The sequence below is a fragment of the Taudactylus pleione genome, unplaced genomic scaffold (assembly GCF_031769625.1).
Source record: "Taudactylus pleione unplaced genomic scaffold, aTauple2 ptg000535l, whole genome shotgun sequence".
Classification (NCBI taxonomy): domain Eukaryota; kingdom Metazoa; phylum Chordata; class Amphibia; order Anura; family Myobatrachidae; genus Taudactylus; species Taudactylus pleione.
In genome coordinates, this window is record NW_028284937.1 from 7,073,683 (window position 1) to 7,100,677 (window position 26,995).

A 26,995-nucleotide genomic window follows, 5' to 3' on the forward strand; every position below is an offset into this window, starting at 1 on the left:
CAAGCTTTGATAAATCTCCTTCCCTGTGTGCGCCCTAAAAACACCTTATAAATATCTGATCTTGATTATTAGACATGTAGCTCTATGCTGTCAGAAGATGACAACTATTTTCCTGTTTATATGTTCATCATTTGACTATACTAGTTACAGGTCACTGTGGATCTAGGAAACCCTGTTACTGGCTATCTCTATCATCAAATGACTGTACCCGTATAGCAATCACTACTGTGCGTCATTTACCATAATGAGCACATTGATGGGAGCCTCACCTTTTAGCTGCAGTTTTTAGGCAGTGATACAGATAATGGATGGAACGTCGACATGTTCATTATGTTGGCATTGAGCATGTTGAGCCAGATGAAATGTTGACAGTCCATTTTTGAGGTATCCCTAACGTCATCATCTTCATTATGGCAAAATGTCACTTGTCGACATTCTGTACATGTATATATTTCCAGATGTCGGCATGTTAACTGTTGACATTCGGGTGGTGACACTAGGCATTTTGACATAGTGAATGTCGACATACTGACTGCACACAACTGATCAGACTAAATGCACATGTAGTTTTATATCTCTGAAATGCGCTCCCATTTTATACAGGAGAGCAGGGGCTGCATCCCGACACTCTTCGTATGCATGACGGTGTTAATTACGCCGGTATGCATGAAGAGAAATGCAAAGGACAGCTCTATCTGTAAGAGCTATCTTTTGCGAGTGAGGGATTTCTGGGTCTGGGTCTCGCCATGGGGGGTGCTGGGAGGGATCCGATTGGATCCCTCCCAGGGGGGAAGCCGCGAATAGAAGCCTATAGGCTTCTATTGGGCAACACCATATAAAGATGGCGTTGCCCACCACATCCAAGCCCCAGTACAGCATTTTCGGGGGTTTGACCGCATTTCTCACATTGATGCATCCCGCCCCAGATGAGAGATGGACAGTCCCATAGAGCGTACAGAGCCCACGGGTGCTTTACAGGAGTAGATGTTGGAACAAGAATGTAGATTACAAAGTCACAGGATCAGAATTCAACTTTGCACATACGGAAATGGCCAAATTGAATGAGACATGGTGTCAGCAGCTTGTTACTGGGACCAGAAGATGACAGTACTGACGGGTCCATAGAGGCCATTGCACAAATTGACTTTCATCTACTGACATGGGCCTCAGTTCCAATGGTGTATATTCTGTTTCTTTGGTGTACATAGGGCCCTTACAAAATTTTGCTATAGGCCCATACATGCCTAGTTACAGCACAGATTGTATATTTTGTGGTTATATATGTATTGAGAAACAGGATAATTAGCTTGCACTACAGCTTCAGCAATTAACTTGAACTACTTGAACAGCAAATTCCAGTTCTTACACTTATCACTTAAACCTTCAGATTATCTTCATATTCACAATATATACAATGTTATACTTCTAAATAGGGTAGTGTCCTATAGTGTATTTCTCTGTGTATTTCTCTGTTTTATTTGCTGATCTCAATTATCATGGCTCATGCCCAGCTAACTAGTGATAATACGAGTTGAGTGAAATCACAGAAAAAGTTCCCGCAGATTGAGTTTCATGGGAGAACAGGTAATTTCACATAGGTGTTCTGGTGATACAATCAAGGTTCTCTGTTGCTTTGCCATTCCGTACAGTGGGCCTGATTCATTATAGATTACTATTGCGATTGCAGCTGCTAGTATAGAGACTCCCAAAGCCAGCATAGAGACGCCCACTACTGCTATCACACATCCGTAATACCTTGCAGTGCTGCATATACATCGGGAACATCGGTCCCTCATGCACAATTACAACAGGTCTGACCTGTCTCAGAAATTGCTAACCTCATTGTACACAGTGAATACACAAGCTGCGTATGACGTTGCGGTGGCTAATTTATGCACGGCGTTCAAACGGACTGGCACACCTGCGTTTCTCCGACCACTCCCCCATCACCACCCTCAAACGCTGACGTCCCGTGCCTTTGTCTGCACTGGCTTTGTATCTGCGTTGGTGAACGCAGAGCGATCGCAATGCTAACTCACGCATACGTACCATCGACCGATCTATGTACGAGGTTGCAATTGCGATCTGTAAATGAATCAGGACCAGTATTTGTAATTTAGCATTTGGTGGAAATGAGTGTATGTGAATGAAGCTGCAATGGCAAGAGTCATTGGTGTTTGGCTGGCCTTATGTGTTCCCAGTCCAACATGCAAAGTGCAAAACAAGATTATTTGAAAAATACTTTCCCTTGATAACAATGCTGTTTCATGGTCTGCAGCACAATGAACACTTACAAATCACTGAGCTTAAAGGATTATTACAATTTCAAACAAGTGGCTTCCACATAATATATGAGGCCCAAACATACATATTTGTAAACGCAACATGGTACCTATGAGGTTTAGCTTTGGAGAAGTACTGTAGAACCCCTGGCCTCCAGCAGAGTAATATTGCCTAATTTAGAGAGACAGATACAATATTAGATGCATGTCTGCCATACATTACTTGAGTTATAGTTTACTGCCATAGTCATTGCTCATAGTGATCTGATATCACTGCAACCTGTCTTTTGCAAAAGATAATAAGCCAGAAAAGTGCTACTGGAAATGAAAGCATTGCCTGCAGATTACATTACTTGGCAAACATTAACTTTCGTACATTATTGAAGAAGCAATTTATCTTTTAGAGAAGAAACGTTTCAGAGATAACATTATACTATATAGGGACATTTATTACAACAATAAAAAGAAATAGGAGACGTCTGTGCAATATAAGATACAGATGTAAATAAGTGTCTACTTATGACTGCTGGAGCATAGATATAATGCAGATTATACAACACTTTCAGACACAAGAGACCGAGTCGGATTACCCTCTTCGTTAAGAAAAAGGACCTTAGACAGCTGACACCTGAACAGGTCCATAGGCAGCCACAATGGAACAGGTTTGTTTCATATTTTGTCGAGACATTTTACAGTAAAACAGTTTTAGTACGTATCAAATGAAGTCACCACCTTGCTCCCAGGAAATCTGTGTAAAACAAACATGGAGCAATTTCTTATCTAACTTATGAGGCCATCTAACAGCTATTCAACATGTTTGTTATCACGTAAATGTCAACCTGTCACTTACCCTGGTACACACTAGGCCGATGGGTCGGCCATTGGCCGAGCTGAAGATTGGTAAGTGCATATACAGTACACTTACCAATCATCTGCTCGATGTGTAGGGCCTGATGTCATAACTGGGTGGGCATTTAAACTGCCCGTCCAGTTGAGCTGTCAGTCAGTGCCGGGTCCCTGCAGCATGTGTACGGGCGATTAGCAGGTCGTCCGTACACACCAGTAGAGGCACTGATATATATGCAGCTATATCATCCATCTGCTGTGCTGCACAGTCGATGCGGTATGTCTGTGACATATCGGTGGTACACACACGCCGACACTCGCGATATATCGGCCGTTCGATTGAATGTCCGATATATATCGCCCGGTGTGTACCCAGCTTTAGTTATTTTCTGGGCCAAACTAATATTCATGAAGATGCAACGTGTCAATTCACTAAGAACGTAAGGCATGATTTGTTAATGCATATACTTCTTCATAATCTAATAATTTTAACCATCAGCAGACTAGAAAGTTGCATCTTCCCACCAGGAAAATTGTTCTTCCATTTGTCTTCAGAACAGCCTGACCTGGGCAGGACATGGACTCATTAAGGTATCTCGTCTACTTGCAAAGTACCTGCTGAAGGATCTTTGCTCTACAGTAGTCTCTTGATCGGACTGAAATCTGCTGATTGTAGAGATGACTACATTAATCTGGATTCATTGCAGGACCATACTTGCTTCCTGAATTTGAGCTTTATGTTGCTGAAAAAGACCATTTGCTGTTCATTATAATGCTACCAGTAGGAAATGTAGCTGAACGTAAACAATATTCTGATACACTGAGAACCAACTGATCGCCACGGAAACGCAATCCACAAATTGAACTGTTTATATCCAGCAGGTCTGTTACATGGGCTCATCTGGTTTTTATTATTCCTTGATCCTGCTATCACTGTGATACAGGACATTGTCTCTCCAATTGTCCAGTGTCCATCGCTCCTTCGCCCACAGGAATGCCAATTTTTTGTTTTGCGTTGATTGGAGAAGAATTCAGTTGGGATATCAGCTGTTGTATTCCCTCCATATATAACACAGTACAACCAATTGTGCTTTTTTTTTTGGCACCTCTTAGTTGAGTTGAAGGTAGACCAATCACAACTCAAGCTGTGTTAGTTTCCTTTCACCATTGGTCAGTTTCAAATACTAGAAGAATCTTTAGCTGGATGTTATTTGGGTAGTCTCCCATTCTCCATACTTCTGTGACATTATCAGGCATGGAAACCCCAGCAATGTTTCTGGTTATGGTACACTCACACCAAATATATCAATACGGTAACTTGCATGGGATGGTGTGGCTAATAAACTGGTAACCTTAAATGTATGACCCAACAGCTACTGTAGCTCAACAAACTTTATGGAATTCTGGTACCTACAGTAGCAATTATCATTATTTAAATTATACTGCACCACCAGTCATAAGTAGACAGCAATACAAGAATAGCTAAAAATAAATTCCTTCTACAAATCTCCAATGGAAATTACAGAACAATTGTCTATGAATTATTTCTTTCAACAAAAATGTCACTTACATGTAAAGCTCCACTGAGTTATTTGTGTTTGCGAAAGTCATGCTACATTGGTCACACAAAATACTGGCCAACATGACTTTAATGTTAATATTGTTCAAAAAGATCCCAATTCTCCAGAAGCCTCTGGCTAGCAGCAGACTGATCACTGGGCCTGATTCAGAGCCGGACGCTATTTGCGGACGCTCGTTCAGAAAAAGGGGCTGGCTATTTAAATTGAGCACTCGCTCTTTGCAGTCTGTTGACGCCTCTATGTCTGAACGAGCGAACGAAACATGCGCTCGCTATTTTGTAAAGACGCCCCTTGGCCGCTCGCATCATACGTCATCTCCGCTATTTATTAGATTAATCGAGTACATCGAAAGGCGTATGAGCTGCTCGCAATTCTTGTGGTAGCATTTTCCTACTGCAATCATGCGAGCAGTTCAGGCTAAAAGACAACCAAGTGACGTGGTTGATGACGCTGCTTTGTTAATTATGCACACCCATTAAACGCCCGTTTTGACCGTTTGGCACGCCTGCGTTCCGATCTCCACTCCCCGTTTTCAAGCACCTTCCCCTGTTCCCACCCACAAACGCCTCATCCTGTCACTCAAATTAGCAGGCATTCGCTATTTTGCGAGAACACGATTTCCGACCGCACTGACTGGTTGGCGCATGCACATTACAACCCATACGCATGCGCAGATGTGCGAACATCGCTCGGAGCGAACGAGCAGCCGCTTACGAGCGCCTCTGAATCAGGCCCTCTGTTTGGTAATACCGGAGAGTGTAGTATTTTTAGAAAGGGGATGAAGTCTCAGACTTTGTGACCCAAATGCCGCTATGTCTGACAGCTGGAGTTGCTCGTCATGGTAATTAAGAGTAATGATAAAAAGAGCTACACAACAGGCTATATTTAGGCTTTACATTGTGAAACTTCTCCTTTTTTCCATTTTCACAAGCAAAGACAACTTGAACAAGGATTTGGTAAGAGCGATATTTAAATTGATGGTTCAAAAACAGGCTGATAGATTAATTGGGTTCTGACAAAATTAACCTGTGTGTGTGTTTGTATGTTAGGGAATTTAGGGGCATATGTATCAAAGCTTGATGTGAGATAAAATTGTGAGATATATATCACCAACCAATCAGCTTCTAACTTGACAATTATTGCCTGTACAGCGCTGTGCAAACTGGCACTATTGCAGTAAATAATAGTCATAAAAATAAATGGTCATTATAAAATGATTAGGTAGACCAAAAGCAAATCGATTAATACATACTGTAGTGTGAACTTTAGACCAAAAAGTAAATGCAGTAACTTACCAGTAATCTCCTTTGGGATATTGGTGTCATGTTTAGGACACAAATGCTACATACTGACAACACATTTTATCCCAAGTCCTGATTTTCCTAATGTAGTTACATATATCTGCACATGTTAAATGGTCCGGGAGGGGCACCTGTGATTTGTGTAAACAGACACACCCTTTCTTACGATTGCAGACAGAACCTGTCATTTCTCATACCAGAGAGAGGATGATCGGTTAGGAATGCAAGTCCTGTACAGAATTATTTGGTGGAACAGAGTAAAGAGTATAAGGGGTACAATAAGAATCACTTCCTGTGGACTTTTTCTCCCAAATCTTAGATTTTTTTTATGCAAGTGTTGAGTAGAAATCTTTTTAGAGAACTGATAGCTGCAAATCTGTACATAAAGGGCAAAATTGTACTGCATTGTAGCAGGTGTATATAAGTACAGTATACACCAGGGCTGTAACTAGTGGTGTGCGTACGGTTCTGCTGCCCACGGTGCAGGACCATGAATCTGCACCATCATTACCCCACGGTACTTGCATTTGGCTTGCACTTGCAGGGAGCCTGGAATGGCACCCTGCACCAATTGAGCTCTAGGCACGCATCCTGTAGGCCCCGCCTCCTCAATGTGATAACATTATGTCACATGTTTAGGGGTGGGGCTGGCACACATATGTATATCAGCACCCTGCATGTGCTGGTATGAATATATGGGAAAACTTAAAGTCAATTTCTGCTGATGAAACATGCAAAGTTATGTGGGTCAAGTCGAATATTTTGTGGAACAGTTTTTTTACATTTTGCTTCTGTCTAATAAAGATGGACTTATGTTGTTTGACAAGGAAAAGGATGGTATAATCTTGGCATTTACATCAAGATGTACTGTAGTGTACACTAAATTATGCGATGGAATGCATTTACCTTGCACATACGACTGCTGGATCGTGCCTGTCTCTTACACGATTTAGCTACATTTGTGTATTAATAGATATCTGCAGATCCTACAGAGAGAGTGATAAGCTAATGATCTACTAATGATCATATGTCATGTACTCTGATAACTGTCGTGATTTTGTCAAACGGTGAAAGTTGCAAAGTTTCACACAAAAGTGGTAGTTTCTGGGTGGTTTGGGTTGGGGACAGGGATTATTTTGTTTAAATTTCACATGTCTAAATGTTGGGAATCATGTATACTATTTACTAAAGTAAAGTCATAGTCCTAGGCATACTGGGGTTATATGAAGCTGTGAAAAGCGTGGAGAAGTGGACCAGTGGAGAAGTTGCCCATAACAACCAATCAGCTTTGATGTAGCAATTATCAAGTACAGTCTATAAAATAGGTAGGAGCTGATTGGTTGCTATAGGCAACTTCTCTTTACTATTTTCACTGCTTGATACATAAACCCCATATATAGTATATAGAAAGCTGTCTGTACACACGTACAGTACCTCCCTAAATACAACTATATAAACACATATAAACCACTCATAACACCTATACATAGGCAGTAAAAGCTCACATCTTGCAGAGCGATAAAAAAAACCCTGCCCGCTGCTCTGCCTCTTCAGTGCCCACTGACTCACACTCTGTACTTGGCATCTGTTTCTGTACTAATGTTGCTAATTCTTTAAATTGACATGGTACTCTTCTGTCCTCTGTGCTCTCAGCCATATATCGCTGGCCACTGACCCAATGCCCACTGTTCTCTAGCCACTAGCCTCTTCCTGTACCTAAGGTGCCGCATTTCTGAGTTGCTTCTGAGCTGTTGCATTCTCTGTTAACAGCTGTGATTTCTGATCTAATCCACTTTACGTGTGTTTTATGTATGTGTTAAACACATGAAGTCTGATAACGAAAAATGTTCCAATAAATTTAAAAAGTGTCAGTACACAGTAATTATCTGTAAACTTTTCAAATTGTGGTGTAAATGTGTGTAAACCCATTCAATACCTACCCATATATGTTGTATGCATTACAAAAATTGTCAATACTCAAAAGTAGACAGGCTTCTGCAGTGAGCGGACTGGTGGATCCAGTTAGTGTGTGTGGCCGGTGGACAGAAGGAGGAAGAAGTTGTGGCTGCCCTGATCTCAAGCTGCAGGAAGATTGTTTTCCTGTAACCATTGTGGGTGAATCACCCTTCACTGTGGCTCTGGTGGGAAGCAGAGTCTGGGGGCAGAGCTGCAGGTAATCACAGGCTGGCTGTGCGCTTTAAGATCATTGGCTGCAGGAAGATCACTACCTAGGAGCCGCTAGGGGATGTAGTCAGGATGCCGGCGGTCGAAAGCCGACCATCGAAATCCCAACAGTGAAAGCCCAGCATGGGACTAAAGATAGGTGTCTAAATCCCGATGCCTTTCAGCCCCACGCCGAAATCCCGACGCCCGGGCGTCGGGAGCTCTTAGTTGCGTGGGGGGATAGGTGTAGGGACTCCTGGGGTTAGGGCAAGGCACCCCCCCGGGAGGTATAGGCTAGGGAAAGGGGGGGTTAGGGCCAGGCACCACCGGGGAGGAGGTTAGGGTTAGGAACCCCCCAGGAGGATTAGGTTTAGGTTGCGGAGAGGGGAGGGGGGGTTAGATTTAGGCACCCCAGGGCGAGGTTAGGGTTAGGCACTAGGGGGAGAGGTTAGGCTTAGGCACCACTAAGGGAGGGTTAGGTTCATGGGGGGAGAGGGGAGGGTTAGGGGACTTACCCTAGTCGGGATCTTCATCTGCCGGCCTTCCAGGGTCGGGATTTCATCCGCCAGGCTTAGGTCCAGCGGTATTACATATCAATTCCGCCGCCAGCAGGCAATTTTACACTATTGCATAATATATGACCGTGTCAGGGAAAGCCCATCTTGGCGTGGTCACACCTGATACTACCAGAACAGGCAAGTGGTTAATTTTAAAAAATAGTCTGAATAGTTATTTCTCAGGGAATGTCCATTTGAAGGCAGAACAGTGCATTGTCAGGCTCCATACCAAAACTTAAGTAGGGGCCCAACAAAGCCGCTGTAGCTTCCCGGGTCCAATGCTCTGATCTTTAAAGGGCATTTTGGGGTCACTTCTGAGCATGCATGTAAGAAGAAGGCACCGTTCTGCTCTTTTACAGCACCATGGTAGTTCCTCTAAAGTTTTCACTAATAAGAGTGGTTTTCCACTTAAGTATCACATTTATTAACTTACTTTACCATTAATAGTATTTTCTGTGTTTAGCAGGGTCCTGGCACTTATAGATAACCAGAACCTCTGCCGATCACCTCTGGCACTGCTTCGCTCTCTGTAGCTGGGGATATCAATCACTCAGGTTTTCAGCTACAGTGACTGTACTATTATTGGTAAATGAAGGTACAGTATTTAGGGAAAATATTTTTGTGATAGAAAATCCATTTAAAGTTTCATCAATGCATTTCTGTTGTTTTGATAAGAGTAAAGGTAGCACACAGCACAGTTCTGACTTTACAAAGACAAGATATAAATATCTCCCTTAAAACTCATTAAAATGATTAAATTTAGCACTAGTAGTTTCCATCTATTGTTTTACTATAAATAAACATAAATAAAGATGACGTATTTTAAGGCAACATTTGCATTTGAGTAATGCCTGGAATCATACCAAATCACTGGGTGTGCTAGGCTATTTAAAGTATTTAGCATCTGCCTCCTATAAGATTTGTTTTGTTTAGAATAATTGTATTGAAATGCTTTGATATTTCGTTTATAGCAGACATACGTAACCATTGTTACTCCGACTGTTATTGAACTACATGTTCCAGCATGTCCTGGCAGCCTTTGGTTGGCAAAGTATGCTTTGAGTTGCAGTTTTGTAACAACTCGATCAGTAGGACATTTAGTTAGAATGTTCTTATACTGTTCCAAATAGAATGCCAAATGTATATATTCCCAGTTCTTTGGGCCTGACCTGGAATTTCCACTATTCTTTATCTAAACAGCAGGCAGTTTACTCATGTTGCATTCAATTTTGAACTCTGCAAGGGCAGAATCTGACTGAATGTTTTCTGAATGAGTCCATAATGTCAGTTAAATATACATTTACTAGGCAGCCCACTTATAGATGAGAGCCAGTAAATATGATTATTTTTATCACGGCTTATCCCAGCAATCATTGCGGTCCCAACCACTACTGTATGATGCACTGGCGGGGAGAGGGCAGTGATGGGCATTGCGTTGCCACTCCTCGCACACTTGGCACTTTGAACCTCCCTCTGGCATCTCCAGACTCATCAGTGAAAAACTGAGACATTTTGTGGGGTTCATCCAGTAAGCTTTGTATACACGACAGTTCTTTGTCCCAATAACTCTGAGGAGCTGTCCTATGCAAGCTGGCCTAAAGCTGGGTATACATTATGCCAGAGATTCCCAAACTCCGACATTACAGTTCAGGTTTTAAGGATATCCATGCTTTAGTATAGGTGACTGAATTAGTACCTCAGTCAATTTGATTTAGGCATCTGGACTCAAGCACGGATATCCTTAAAACCTGTACTGTAAGTAATGGTGGAGTTTGGGAAATGGCCGCAACCGATCAGCAATGATTGGACAGACGGGCATGAAAAATCTTCTAACATGTCTGACTTATCTGATTATTGGTCGGCCCCATCTGACAGTGTATGTACTGACGCAGCAAACCACCCCGACATTTTCCCTGTTCCGTTAATACCACACATCAGGAATAGGCAACAGCTGATTAGCTTAATTCAACACCTGTGCTCCAGCTAGATGACCTGGAAAACATGCACTGTTAGCGCACCATGAAGACCAGGTTTAAGGAACACTGCTTTATGATATAACACTAGGAAAAGACACTGTAAACACAAAGGGGTAAATAGACTAAAAGTTAATTTAATCAATTTTGATCGATTTTAAATCAATCTAAATCTATGTTGATTTTCAGGTGTTATATCGCACATTAACTAACATTTAAAAATAAATATTATAAAATCATCTGTAAGTAAATGCGTGATTTAGCAGCTGAAACACATAGATATTGATCGATTTAAAATTGATCAAAATGTATTACAATCAGCCTTTAGTAACTTTACCCCAAGGCGGTGTATATACTGTATGAAAGTAATTTATGATATCCTGAAAAGGGTTGATATTTGTTATTTTGCATATATTGCACTAATAACGGTGTCACTATATTTAACTGCACATAGTTGCAGTATCATTACATAATAAGCCTTCAGTTTTTTATAATAGAACCTCCAGTTCATTTCCTTTATGATTCAGCTGGAAATTGCACTGTGGTACACTGCACCTGTAAGATCAAACAAAGTGGATACAGAACTAGGTGTGAACACAATGACCACTGTATATGACAGACCTGCTCTTTCACTTGCAGTCATAACTATAAGCCATAAAGTTACATTGTGTAACATATCTCTTTCTGTATTCATAGCTAAAAATACTCAACCGGACCACAAATGTAATAAATCAGCAGCATAAATCTCAGCTGTTCACCAACCATGAAATAAGTCATTTTAAATCCAGTAATCATTACACATGGGTAATAGGTATTTAAATAGAATGGTTAATTAATGGTAAATTAAGAGAAACGTTTAAATATGATAACACATTGAGATCACAGTGACAAGGCGCATAACATACCACTGTACCAAAACATAAATACATTTTTAGCATTATGAAGCATACATATCTTGAACAAAGGCAACCATCTGTTTTGGTACTACAACTTCCAGCATGCCCTGCTCTGATAGGATGTGCTGGCACTTATAGTTCCACATGAGTTGGAGAGCCATGGGTTGTGCAAATCTGACTGAAACAGTAGACAACCATAGTTGTAAACAGGTCTATATGTAATATCATAAATATCTTAGTCGCTATAGGTAAATAAATCAATAGTAAATAAAATTAATACCAACATAGTCAAGCAAATCATTACTAAAAATAGAGTATCATAAGTTAAAGACTGATTGTTAGGACACAGATCAACACTTAAGATTAGTTCAGGAAGACAATGAAGAAGTCGTTTAAATTAAACCAATATAGAAATCATTCCTACAGTTCTTGATGGAGATTTATTGTATGGTGAAGCTCCTGTTAAATATACACAACACAGGAGTTATATTACCTGTGAGAGATAATATGAAATATATAACACTTCTGATCCAGTCTGCTCACCGTAATATAGAAGGAATGAGGCAAATCCTAGCAGGTTAATCCACAATCCTACAGCAATAAATACACATTCCTTCTGTAAGTCCTAAGCACAGGTTCCCGTGTGTGCCTCTCTCAGGTCTGCAGGTAGCAGTGTGACAGGTGCAGTGCCCGCTTGCAGTATGTCTCAGGTGAGACACACCCACATTCCTTACAGTACACTTGGAAACTAGGTGTAGTTTGGCAACATACTCAAACACAGAACAGGCACATTCTTCACAGAATGATCTTACAGTATGTGACTTTGTGACTTTTAAGTCTGAGGTAACACCTTAATGAATTCAGTTATTTTATGTTAAACAGGCGTACTGTCTAATAAAAATTACCATGATGAACTGCCACGCATTGTGGTCCTAACAGCAACCATGCAATTAATTCTTATACAAGCGGTACAGTATAAATGTTTATCTGGCTACTGTCCCACAATCCTATAAAGGACTGTTTACTGTAGGTGTTGTCTAAAAACTAGAGATGTGCGCCGACCCCCATGTTTTGGATCGGTATCTCCTCGTGTTTTGGATCTGGATTGGTTTTGCCAAAACTGCCCCTTGCGTGTTTTGTTTTTGGGTTTTGGATCTGTATATTTTATTTAAAAAATTATAAAAACAGCTAAAATCACATAATTTGGGCTTTTGTTTGTTCATACAGTATTATTAACCTCAATAACATTAATTTCCACTTGTTTCCAGTAAATTTTGACCACCTCACAGTTCACAATATTGTTTTCATCCAGTTTAGGCCCAAAATTTGCACCAAGCTACCTGGCTGACAAAGCTAAGCAGCAGCAGTGGGTGGCACAAACACGTGGCAGTTCATCTTCCAACATGGTACATCAGGAAACAAATGTTTTTTTATTATTCAAGAGGCCTGAGCAGGGGTGTATCTAGTGATCCAAGCGCCCCAGGCGATGTAATGGACTGGCGCCCCCCTATGCAGTGCCCCCAATAGTAATACCCCAGTAGTAATCCCCCCTATGCTGCATTGCCCCCAGTAGTAGCCCCCCTATACAGTGCCCCCAGTAGTAGTCCCCCCATACAGTTCCCCCAGTAGTAGTCCCCCCTATATAGTGCCCCCAGTAATGGCCACCCACCTTAATTTCCCCCAGTATTGGCCACCCCTATACAGTGCCCCCAGTAGTGGCCACCCCCCCCTAAATTGCTCCCAGGAGTGGCCACCCCTATACAGTGCTCCAAGTATTGGCCACCCCCATAAATTGCCCCCAGTAGTGGCCACTCCTATACAGTGCCCCCCAGTAACGGGCACCCCCCCATGAAGTGCCCCCAGTAGCTGCCACCCCCTATTTCAGTGCCCCCCCCCCTGTAGTGCCAGGCTTACACACACACAAAGAACAAAAAAAAATTAAACTTACCTGATCCTCGCTCCTGACGCGACCGCCAATGTCTGTTCTGAGTCCCAGCCAATCTTCTCCTGCATGGGAGAGATGTCATGACGTATGACGTCTCTCCCATCACATGCTGCGGCGGGAGCCGGCACACAGAGCTCATTAGTGAGCTCCAGCCGGCTCCCTCCACGGACGACGCAGCAGCAAATGAGAGTCTGTCTGACTCTCATTGGCTGGCTGCTATTACAAACACACAGCCGCCGCTGGTGGCTGTGTGTTTGTAAATGGTGTAGGGCAGACCGCTATCACTGCAGTCTGCCCTACACTTGTGGGGCTGGGGGACTTGTCCACCCCTTGGCTACTGGTGGCACTGCTGGACAGCGCCCCCCCTTTGGTTTGCACCCCTGGTGAGTGCCATCCTGGCCAATGGGTAGATACGCCCCTGGGCCTGAGGGAGTTCGGGTATGTATGCAGTTGAAGGGTTGATTGGTAGTAAATTTTATTAAATTTTTTGATTCCGAAGTAAATTTATGAGGGAGGAGGGGAGGCATTTTCAAAAAATATTTTACTCATTCACATCAGTCCTTGCCCCAGAAGAATCCTTGAGCGCCATGTCTATTGCTGCTGCTGGGAGTGGATTTTCATCCCAGAAGAGGACCAGGAAGACTACTAGTAGTGCTTTCCAAAACAATTGACTGTTAAATAATCATTTGCAAAGATTCCACTTGAAAAGCATTTCCCAACCTGTACAGGGACATTAAAAAAATATAATTAGTGGCCTCCAAAATGCCGTTGTACCCACTGTCCACTTAACCACAGATATGTGGACAAGCCGAACAGAGCAAATAAAAGATTTAAGATTCAAAGTTTAAGTCTTGCGTTGTGTCTTTCTTGAGAATCCTTGAGAGCCATGCCTGCTTCTGCTGCTGGGAGTGGATTTTCATCCCAGAAGGGATGAAGACGTTGTGTCTTTCTTCACAATGGACACAGACCTGAAGAGATGCAACGAGCTGTTGGTAGGCAAATTGTCAGCATAAGTGACACGTGATGCAGCGATGGCTTCTCCTTCAGTTTCTCCAGCAAGTGCATCTGCTGAGAAAAAACTAAACTTTTAAAACACCCACTGGTGATGCAGATGAGTCAACACAACCAAGTTTTAACTTTTGACATCTGGTCGGGTCAGAATTCCCTACAATTAATGACACCTCTACCGTGACTTCATCTGATATGGTCACCATTCAAAGAATGGTTGAGGACTATTTAAAAAATTTTAATGATAGCATCCAAATAGGCATGTCAGACAGTCAGTTTGACTACCGGCAGGAAAAAAAGGTAATTTGGAGGCCCTTGCACAAACTGGCTTTGCTTTACTTGAGCTGCCCACCATCCAGTGTGTACTCAGAAAGCGTTTTCAGCACAACCGGGAACCTTGTCAGTGATCAGCCTATGAGGCTACTTCCACAAAATGTGAAAAAAAGATGATGTCCATCAAAATGAACTGCAAATTCTACGAGAAAGACCTTTACCGTCAATTACATGCAAAAATTACAGAGGCACCTGTAATGGTGGATTCCAGCTGGGACAAATTAATATTGTGTGAAGATGAGGGTCAGGAATCAGATGATGATGATTGCGACAACATCTTGCCTCTGTAAGGCCAGTTTGTACATGTAGAGATCATTGCCAGCAATGTCAGCTGCCCATTGGTAGCTTGTTTGTGGAGGCCCAAACAAACCAATCGCTTCATGATTGAGGATATTGTTGATGAAGCTGTTGGTGGTGAAGATGGCAGGTGCTTGGATCTAGCAGAGAGAAGGGAGCTAGCTGATGCAGTACTGCTTGTTGTTACTTTTTTAGCCAAAGTTTCTGAATTTTGCAAAATGTTTTTGATGAAAGAGCTGCAGATTGTTATGTTCTGGGTTGTTTGTGGACCCGGGGTGGTAGCAGGAGCGATCACAGAAGCAGATTTGAAAATAAAACTAGGATTTTTAATAAGTGCTTGAGTAGACATATAATGTGGCAGTAAATAAAAGTCCAGGAAAATATAAATGTGCACAAGAGTTTTGTGGTGGGAGCAAAAGGGTTAATGTCCAGGTAGAAACAATTAGAGCAGTCCAGGTGTGCAGGTAGTGAAACTGAAAATAATCAATCCAGGTTTGCAGGTAGTGAACTGAAAACAATCAAGCCAGGTTTGCAGATAGTGAACTGAAGCGCAGGATGTCAGCAGGCTCAGGCACTCAGGTATGGGCAAGGGTGATGGAGGTAGCGGGGTAGTCCAGTGGGAACTAGGAGCTGACAGGCAGACTGGCAGACAGCGAATTCACAGGAACAGGAAAGCACAGAGAACTCCCTCTCAGCTAGGCTGAGATACACGTTGCACTGGCAAAGAAGGAAGGCACTGACCCTTCCTAAATACCCCATGCCGTGCTGTTACTGGCCGGAGGGAACATGTGACTCACCAGGATTGGCCAGCCTCATCACATGGCCAGAAGGCAAGATGGCGGCGCCCATGCCAAATGGAACGGAGACGCCGCCAGGCCTCACCAGCGCAGAGTGACAACAGGGCCGCACAACAACGCGCGCAGCCAAAGCCCCCCGCCAGACACCAGCTTCGCCACCAGACAGCCCGCGCCACAACGACCTCACAGGTAACACCCGCCTAGCGCCATGCTGAAATACCCTGGCCGTGACACAGATGACATAACAGTGGAGGTTCCAAGATGGTTAAGGTCCCTATCTCTACTAATTTTGGCTTTAAAATTGGCACAGATGCCTTCACAACTGTTGTCAGGATTTGGATTAAAATAATTCCACACCCAAGATGTGGCTTTTCTGGTGTTATGCCTAGGCATCACCCCAGCCTATAACCCCAGTTTATATCATTACACCAGCTTATACCATTATACTAGCACCCAAGCCTATATCGTCATCCCATCCAGTGTTGTGTATAAATTACAGCTGCGCTCCCTGTTAGATTGGGAATTCATTGTCCACTTTAGAGGATGTGAGCTCCATTTTAGTCCATATCACCACACCCCTACACATCTTCTGACCTGGGCTACAGGAGGAGCAGCTGCACTCTGGAATATGGTTGCATGGAGTTGCCCCTCTGACTCACTGAAATTTAGGTAGATGGGCAATGGGTAGGGAATAGGGACACTATATCAGAGAACGCAGTTTTAGCTGCTTTATTCCATTTTTTAAACCATATCCTCTAATTTCACCTTTTGAAACTATGACTATGTTTATGTGAATCACAGCTGAGGCATTTCTGATGTCATTATGTTTAATATATTATGCACGTTATTTAGCACTTTGTTGTGGTCTTGTAGTCGGCATGTAGACTAATCATTTATTCATGATTGAGAAAAGAAGTGAAAAGTTGCATTTTTTTATTGCTAACTTTTTTATGAATAGGAAAAGAATAACACACTGCGCTACCACTTAGTGTCACAAGATTTTTTATAAATAAGAAAAGAAAAACACACTGCGCTACCACTTACAGTGTGACAATATTTTTTACGATTGCACTGCGTTTTCCACTAAGTGTCACAACATTTTTACGTATACACTGCGTTTCCACTTACAGTGTGACAATATTTTCTATGAATACATTACGTTACCACTTAGAGTGTGACAATATATTTTACGAATACACTGCGTTTCCACTAACAGTGTCAATATTTTTTATGAATACACTGCGATTTCCACTTACAGTATGACAATATTTTTTATGAATACATTGCATTTCCAACTAACAGTGGTTATGAATACACTGTCTTTTCTTTAACAGTGTCAATATTTTTTACGAATACACTGCATTTTCCACTAGCAGTGTTAGAATATATTTTATGATTACACTGCATTTTCCACTTCCAGTGTGACAATATTTTTACAAATACACTGCATTTTCCAGTTAGTGGCACAATATTTTTTATGAATAAGAAAAGAAAAACACACTGCGCTACCACTTACAGTGTGACAATATTTTTTACGAATACACTGCGTTTTCCACTAACGGTGTGACAATATTTTTTATGAATACACTGTTTCCACTAACAGTGTCAATATTTTTTACGAATACACTGCGTTTTCCACTAACAGTGTCAATATTTTTTATGAATACACTGCGATTTCCACTTACAGTATGACAATATTTTTTATGAATACACTGCATTTCCACTAACAGTGTCACAATATTTTTTATGAATACACTGTGTTTTCCACTTAGTGTGACAATATTTATTACGAATACACTGCATTTCCACTTTCAGTGTCAATATTTTTACAACTGCACTGCATTTTCCACTGTCACAATATTGTTTACGAATACACTGCATTTTCAACTAACAGTGTCACAATAATTTTTACGAATACACTGCGTTTCCACTTAGTGTGACAATTTTTTTTTTAATATATTGCGTTTCCACTAACAGTATCAATATTTTTTATGAATACACTGCGTTTTCCACTTAGTGTCACAATATTTTTTACGAATACACTGCGGTTCCACTTACAGTGTGACATTTATTACGAATATACTGCATTTCCACGAACAGTGTCAATATTTTTTACGAATACACTGCATTTTCCACTTACAGTGTGACAATATTTTTTACAAATACACTGCATTTCCCATTAACAGTGTGACAATATTATTTACAAATACATTGCATTTTCCACATACAGTGTGACAATATTTTTTACAAATACACTGCGTTTTCCACACAGTGGGCTTCATTCAGAGCCGCTCGTAAGCGGTCGCTCGTTCGTTCCAAGCAATGTTCGCACATCTGCGCATGCGTACGGATTGTAATACGCATGCGCAAACCAGTCAGTGCGGCCGAAAATCGTGTGCTTGCTAAATAGCGAATGCCTGCTAATTTGAGTGACAGGAGGAGGCGTATGTGGGTGGTAACAGGGAAAGGTGCTTGAAAACGGGGAGTGGAGATCAGAATGCAGGCGTGCCTAAAGGTCAAAACGGGCCGTTTTAAGGGTGTGCATAATTAATACAGCAGCGTCATTGCCCTCATCACTTGGTTGTTTTATAGTCAGAACTGCTCGCAAGATTGCGGTAGGAAAAACCAATCACAAGAATAGCGAGCAGTTCAGACACCGGTCGATGTACTCGATTAATCTAATAAATAGCGGACATGACGTATGATGCGAGCGGCCAGGGGGCGTTTTTTCCAAAATTACGACCGCAAGTTTTATTTGCTCGTTCAGACATGGAGGCATCAACAGACCGCAAAGAGCGAATGGTTAATTTGAATAGCTACCCCCTTTTTCTGAACGAGTGAGCGCAAATAGCGTCCGGCTCTGAATCAGGCCCTGTGTCACAACATTTATTATACACTGCGCTACCACTTACAGTGTCACAAAAAATACATGTATGAATAATACACTGCGGTCTGACAGGCAATGTCACAGTAAAAAAATAATAATAATAATATAGTACACTGGGGTACAGCACAAAAAAATATATATTATTTTTTTTATTAAATATATTATTATTAGCTTTTATTTTTTTATACACTGGGCACCCTTGGATGGGCAGATCATCCCTGATTGGACACAGCAGCCCCTGCCCCTGGATGGAGACAGAAACCCCTGAATGGACACAGCAGCCCCTGTCCTGGATGAACACAGAAACCCCTGAATAGACACAGCAGCCCCTGGATGGACACAGCAGCCCCTGCCCTACATGGATACAACAACCCCTGAATGGACACAGCAGCCATTGTCCCTGGATGGACACAGCAACCCCTGGATGGACACAGCAGACCCTGGATGGACACAGCAGCCCCTCTTGGATGAAGCACAGCCCGGGACTCAGCAAGCAAATGGCGTTGATCACCGTGGAGAGGGACTTTTATACAAGCCAAAACCCGCGAGAATCCGACAGCGGGATGATGACGTTTTGCCTCGCTTTGAGATCCTAGTCAGGCGGGAAAACCCAAGCCGGACTTGTATCTTGCCTCGGATCTGGAAGTTCGGGTGGGTCCGGTTCTCGGAAAATCGGACCCGCTCATCTCTACTAAAAACCAACCTTCTTGGTGAGTGTACAGGTTTTATACTGCATTTCAGTGACGTTTCAAGCATCAATGTGAGTGACTTAGGTCTATATACTATGCCTTTTGCGAGAGATAAAGTGGACAGAGATAAAGTACCAACCAATCAGCTCCTAACAGCTCAACTTACAGGCTGTGTTTGGTTGGTACTTTATCTCCATCCACTTTATCTCTCTCCAAGGCTTAGTACATAGAGAACTGGACACCCTCGATCTTGGGCTGGAAGCTTAAATGATTTGATCCAACTATGAATCAATATTTCATATTTCTATTGTACTGGATATACCCACATTTCTACCGGCAGGGATAAGCACTAATAATTGTTGTTGTTTTTTTTAACAAAAGGTTATTCATATAGTGCATTTATATTGCCATGCAGCTGGTCCCCTAAAAATGCCTGTAATCCTGACATTGGACAAGCACACTGATTCTTTTATGTATATGCATATTTAACCGCTTACATAACTGTAATATAAATGCTTCCCCTCAGCTTCACTTTTATTTCCCTCAATCAGCCCTAACTTTTTATTATAATAGTATCCATTTATCCAATAGTATTACAATACCATTCACATTTAATAAATAGACTGATTTCTCCTCAGTCAGCTCCAATATTGAACGAATAGTGTTCACATTTAATGAACAGGTTTACGTATTTCTCTGCACACAGCTCTGGTAATAAAATAACTAGCATTCACATTTAGTAAGTAGATCTATTATCAACAACCAAACCTGACAACGAATAATTGGAATTCACATATCCCTTTTCCCCTAACTCAGCCCATCATTTAATTACTTGCCCCTAAACCAATATAGCATTAAATGAATAGCCCCCCCAGAATGTAAGCTGTTATGAGTTGGACCCACTTCCCTACCGTCTCTTCAATGTAACTATTTAATTGGCATCACTGTAGGATGTGATTATGCTACTCTGACAATTTATAAACTTGTCTGTAACTGTCTAATATATACAATAATGTACATTAGTGTTTTGTTTTATTATGTTATCCCTTATGCATGGCGATAAGGAACCCTTGTGGTGCCTTATAAATAACATATAATAACAGTCCAATATCCCCACCTCATGTTAATGATCCCATATTTATATAGCCCCACCAAAAACTCAATACCCTCCACCTTCACCCGGCCATTAAATAAGCCCCACCCACATAACACCCCAGTTCTTCCCATATTTACTTTCTTCTTTCTGGCACCAGTGGGGTAGCAACTGCTCCCCCAGCTAAATACCTGGCAAAACAGAGACTATGCAGTGGCAGGCGTAGGGTTCACTGAACCCCAGCACCCCCAGTGCCAGCTGTTGCACCTGTACCTGGCTCCCAGCGGCATTGCAACATCATCACATCCACAAGCTGCTGGGAGCTGGGTACTAGAGTTACCTCCTGTCCGGGATTACTCTGGACTGTTCGGTGGTAACCTAATTGTTAAATGTCCGGGACTGCAAATGTTATGTAGCCGCGCTACACCATCTACTCAGTATGTGGCTTGGAGGGTGTCATGCTGCCATAATGGATCTCTCACTTTGACTGCAATCTGATTTATATAATTATATGGAAGAGAAATTTCAATTAATTCATGTTTAACTTGCAGAAAGACCTAATGATAATATAAGTGAATTAGGTGACATCGAAGTCTAATGCTGGCCACACACATAGCGATATTTTACCCGATCTGGCCGATTCCGACACATTGGAACGACAGATCGTGTAAAATATGGCCAAATTGAAAGTAAAGCGTGAGTCCCCACTCACGATCACGATGCGATGCGCGTCCCCGCTGGTCGCACATCGCATTGTCAGATCTGCCATGCAGTAGGGCAGATGTGACAATCTAGTACACAATGCACTGGAAAAAAAAAAAGTTAAGATGCAAGATAGATCTTAAGTCAGATTGGATGCTTTTTACTCCATTTGTGTGTAGGACTGCCGGGGAGCTGCCGGGGGACAGTTCAAGGGAAATCGCACACATCATGGGATCGTGTGCAGATCGCTATGTGTGTGGGCACCTTAAAACTATTACTGTTTTTAAAAAATATATATTTTGGGATAAATTTACTAAACGTCGGTATGTTTTTGGTTGATTTTGTAAACTGATCAAATACTAACATCAAAATCGATGGAGACCATCCAAAAACCCGATTTTAGAACATCGGACGACAATCAATATTTTTACATAGAAAAAAATAGGATCCACAGAGTTACTAAAGGCCGGTTTTAAAACCTGAAAGGAAAAAAATTACACTTTCATTGGATTGAATGGGGAAGCACTGGTTTGCCAAGAGCATGGGACCACAGCCCTTAGCCAATCACCATAGTATAATAGTCTAAGCATTAATTTTAATTATAAAAGCAATAAGTTACTCTTACATATAAGTATAAGGTTTATCCAAGTTCCTCAGGTTACACCAAAGGTGTAGTCTCTGGCCACAAAACATCCTCTAAAGCAGTGTTTCTCAAACCTGGTCCTCATGGAACACTAACAGTGCATATTTTCAAGGTATCCTTAGGAACAGTTAGTACCACATGTGGATCTATTGTTTTAGGCAATTAGCACACCTGTGTTCCAGCTAGATGATCTGGAAAACATGCACTGTTTAGGGGCCTATCCATTAGACGACTTTCTGAACGATGCGACCAAAACCCTCATCGTTCAGAAAGTTGTCTAATTGATAGCCGGCAAGGACCAGCGATACGCGTGCATGCTGGGTCCTTGCCGACTATATATGCAACATGCCCGTCAACATGACGACGATCTTCAGGTTCGGCATGTTCTCAGATAGGAGGTCGGTCTCCTGCACTGAATGACGTTCAGTGAACACCGTTCAGCGCTGGCACCTCACCTAGGCAACCTGAAGGACTGAATGCTAGTCGTTCAGTTTTTCAGGTCGCCTAATGGATAGGCCCCTTTAGAGTTCCATGAGAACAAGGTTTGAGAAACACTGCTCTATGGTGTATCCAGAAACTATCAGTATATATTTAGAATATCTAAGAGGTCCAATACATTTAATCTATCCCAGACTTCCTCAGGTGACATCACCCTAGATGCAAAACCGGAATGGACTCAGGGCTGCCAGACCATTGAATTGCTTAATATGATGGTTCCCATCTCCTTTTAAGAAGGACTCGCCATATACTGGAGTCCAAAATAACATTCAGTGTGTTCATTTCACAGCTTCTGGTATACTGATGAAGTTCCGGGTACCACCATTAGGTTGTTTTGTACGATTAAAAGGAAATGCCCTAATATTAGTGACTGCAGGAAACAAAGTGAAACATTTTTAGATAGATTTAGGCAGGGCCGGATTAAGGCTTGTAGGGGCCCCGGGGCAACTTATTTGTGGGGGCCCCCTCCAAGCCACACGGCCCGTGCCTGTTCCTACACCCCCACAGCCCCTGTACCCCCGCAAGCCCCCCAGCGACGGTGCATACTAATCCCCCCCATCCCCAGCAGCCACACGGCACCTGTGCCTAATTACTAATGCCCCCCCCAGTCACACGGCATCTGTGCCTACTAATGTCGTCCCACTCCCCGCAGCCACACGGCACCTGTCCTGCCCCCCCCCTCCAGCACCTCTCTTACCTGATGTATCCCGGCAGAGCGGCTCCTGGGTTCCCTCGTCAGCGTCACGGACATGTGTCACATGATGCTGTTGAGGAGACTCGGGAGCCGCTCAGAGTCTGTGTTGAATGCAGCAGCACTGAGAGTGCTGCTGCATGTATTAGAACAGCCGTGGCGTCTGTGCCCGGCCCCCATCCGGGAACAGGTGCCGCTGGACACCTGTTCTCGGCAGGGTCACATTGACCTTGTGTGGGGGCCCCTCTATGTGTGGGGGCCCCAGGACGACCGCCCCTGTCGCCCTCCCCTTAATCCGGCCCTGGATTTAGGGAACAAGGATATCATACCCTTTTATTTCAGAGGCCTTAAAGAAAGCTGAAACCATATATAGGAAGTTGGGAACTACTGTCTAATAATAGGAAAATGAAGAATGCTCTGACTAAACACTGGAACATTCTTTCAATGGATCCGGTGTTATCAACCATTCCTGAAACACATGATATTATTTTTAAAAAGACAAAAACATATTGAAAATATAAAATCTGTAATCTAACTTTATATTCTCAACATGTTTTTATGAAAAACATGTCTTCTTTAAATGTCCCTATTGTAGCATATATAAATGTAAGAGTTCAATGAATTTAACTTATACCGCTTTTATACCGAAAAGCCAGGTCTGAGCAGGAGGTTGGATCAGGGTTCCAATCCGGATCAGACCCGGAATTTCCCTGCGCCGCCCCAGGATTTCCCCAAGTCGGCACCGTTCACACCGAACGCTTTGAGATGACGTCATCTCCAAGCGCCACTCAAGCCAGCCAATCGGCAGGCATGCGGCACGATCCAGGTCACCCTGACCCAGATCGCACACGTTTACACTGCAGGGTTTCACAGGTTATTCCCGTGTTAAACCATGCAAGTTACCTGGGTTGGATTGCCGGGTCACTCGACCCGGCAATCCAACCCTCTCCCCTTTTACACCAAGGAGCTACCCAGGTTAACCCTGCAATTAGCTCTGGTGTAAAATGAGTATTATATTGTTCTAATAAAGTCATTTTTTTTAATTTGAAGGGCTAAATTTACTAAGCGGTGGTTCCGGTGTAATTTGGAAATGCCGTCAACTGACGGCGGTTTTTATTCCTAATGGACAGGGGGCCTGATTCAGACCCGGTTGTGAGCGCTGAGCGCTCGCAACCGGGTCGATGTTTGCCCACTGGGCATGCGCACGACGGAGCCAGCTCCGTCGTGCGCATGCGCGAGACCCGGCTAGCGTAGGGGTGCTCCGTCGCTCCGGGTCTCACACCAAAGGGGGCGAGCTGTCGATGGTGATTGACAGCTTGCCCGATAGTAGGCGGGCAGGGGGGGTGGCTGGCCAAACTGAGGCGTTCACAAAGGAATGCCTGCCGTTTGTGGGCGGCCCGACTGACATCACCAGTGATATCAGTGGGAGAGCTTCCGGCTCTATTAGAGCCAGAAGCTCTCTGGGGCTAGCGGCCACGAGACCCTACTACAAGGGTCTTGTCGCAAGCCCGATGGTCGCGATGGTCTTGACCATCACGACCATCAACCTGGCCGCTCGCAATAGCTGTGAGGCCGAACAAAAAAAAACACCCCGATTCAGAGCGAGCGCTCTTTCAGAGCGTCCGTCTCTGAATCAGGCCCAGTATTTACTAAAGGTCAGTTTTGATGTCTAAACTAAAACCTCCGTCGATCCCAGTTTCTAAACGGCAACCCACCATGGAGTGTTCTATTTGGCCGTGGTTTCTATTCTATTTCACTGTGGTATCTAAACCACTGCAGCTTAGAAGCTATGCTATTAATTTTAATGTAATGGTGCTTTTATAGAAAGCAGCATTTAATTTATATCATAGAAACAGACTACAGTGGATTAAGGGGCCCATACATCTAACGACAGATTGTCTGATACCCCGATCGTATCGGCCACACCGTCGGGGGATCAGTGAAAGTCCACATCCAACATATTGGATTTAACCGATTCCCGACACAGATGTCTGGGGATCAGCGAATTGCCCCAATCAATCATTAGTGTATTGGGGCCTTTATAAGCAATTCTATTCATAATCATTTAATAGTGCTTTTGCAGTAACGACATTCACCTGACATCACAGAAACAGACAGCGGATACGTTCACTTTGTGGGTATGTGAGGTGTATAAGTGGAGAAGGAGAAAGTTGTAAGAAAGTATAAGGCTCCTGCAGTGGGTAATGGGACTGACGTCATGACGTCATGACGTCAGTCCCATAATGCTGAGCGCGCCAGCCCGGGCGGACTGGCGGTCGGGAGCGGCGTCGCGGACAGGAGCAGCGTGGAATCAGGTAAGTATATTTTTATATATATTTAGTTATTTTTAAACATATCTGCTCAACGGGGGAGGGGTTGGCTACTACTGGGGGGGACCTATACTGGGGGGGGCTACTCTACTGGGGACTACTACTTGGGGGGGGGGGGGACTACCACTGGGGGCATTCTAAAAGGGGCCTAGTATTACTAGAGGCACTGCACTCGGGGGACCACTACTGGGGGCAATAATAGGAAGGGCCACTACAGGGACCACTGGATAGGGGGGGGTCACTACTGGGAGCCTGCATCAGGGGGACCACTACATGGGAGGGGGGGACACTACTGCTGGGGGCACTATATAAGGGGCTTACTGCTAGGGACACTGCGGGGACCACTACAGGGGGCACTAGATAGGGGGGGATCACTACAGGGTGCCTGCATAAGGGGACCACTACTGGGAAAACTGCATGGGGGGGGGACTACTGCTGGGGGCACTATATAAAAGGGCACTGCATAAGGGGATACCGCTACTGGGCGCACTGCATTGTGGGGACTGCTACTGGGGGCACTGCATAAGGGGGAACACTACGTGGGGCACTGCATTTGGGGGGGCCACTACTGGGGGTACTGAGTAAGGGGAACTAATTGGGGGCTGTATAAGAGGGACCACTACTGGGGATACTGTATAAGGGGCACTACTATGGGCCTGCATGAGAGGGACCACAACTGCATACTGGGGGTACTGTATAAGGGGTACTACTGGGGTTAAGGTGCATGTGGATAGGAATGTTGAGTTTGAAAATAAAGGGGTGTGTCATATTGACACGCCCCATTTTTAAGTGACCACGCCCATTTTTTTGCCGCGCGCGCCTTCGGCGGGCGCACATGGGGTGGGGTGGGGGGCTCCCTTTTTAGATTTGCCCTGGGCTCCAAATACCCTAGTTACGCCACTGGGTGAGAGACACCATAATCCTCCATAGTCCAATTGGATGTTATTCCTGTCAATCAATTGTTGCCTGTAAAAATCAATTGATTTATCTGCTGTTTCAGCAAACACATCTGTGTAGGACTAGCCCATTTTTTTTTTGGCGGGTTTGCTGGCGGTTTTCAAAATCCCTGCTTGATAAATCTGAGGTTTCTATTCTATTCTATACTTCTCTTTCTATGTTCTAAAACATTGATATTGTTTTTTCATATTCAATTCTGTTCTACTCTAAAAGGTGCTTTGACAACGGTTTTGGCCTTAGTAAATCTGCGGATAGCAAAACCGCCGCCTAGTAAAGTTTGCCCGAAAGATTTTATGAATTGTCAAACATCATCCGCATACACTTGCTAGAATGTTCTTGAGGATTCAAGAGTGTTGTCAAAACCAAAAAGTTGCTGAAACTCCAAAATCATGAACATGTAAGGAATATAAAAAAACAGAAGTGAGACAAACTCAGTATCCAGACATTTTAATTACTTACTAGGAAGCACCAGGAGATTGTGCTGATTAATTTGATATGTGACACTTGTATATTAGCGATTTCAAAGC

At 43.2% G+C, this 26,995-nt stretch overlaps 1 protein-coding gene across 2 annotated transcripts in view; it reads right to left on the minus strand.

The window, feature by feature from the left end:
* EPS8L1 (EPS8 signaling adaptor L1) overlaps positions 1–26,995 on the minus strand; it is a 141,944-nt gene that overhangs the window by 99,580 nt on the left and 15,369 nt on the right. Inside the window, exon 1 of one of the 2 annotated variants that reach the window (XM_088450940.1) lies at positions 12,142–12,256. The exons of the other annotated variant lie outside the window; for it this stretch is intronic. The gene's annotated coding sequence lies outside the window, so the exon portion shown is untranslated. Of the gene's footprint in view, positions 1–12,141; positions 12,257–26,995 lie in introns of those variants that run through there. 2 annotated transcript variants of the gene reach the window in all.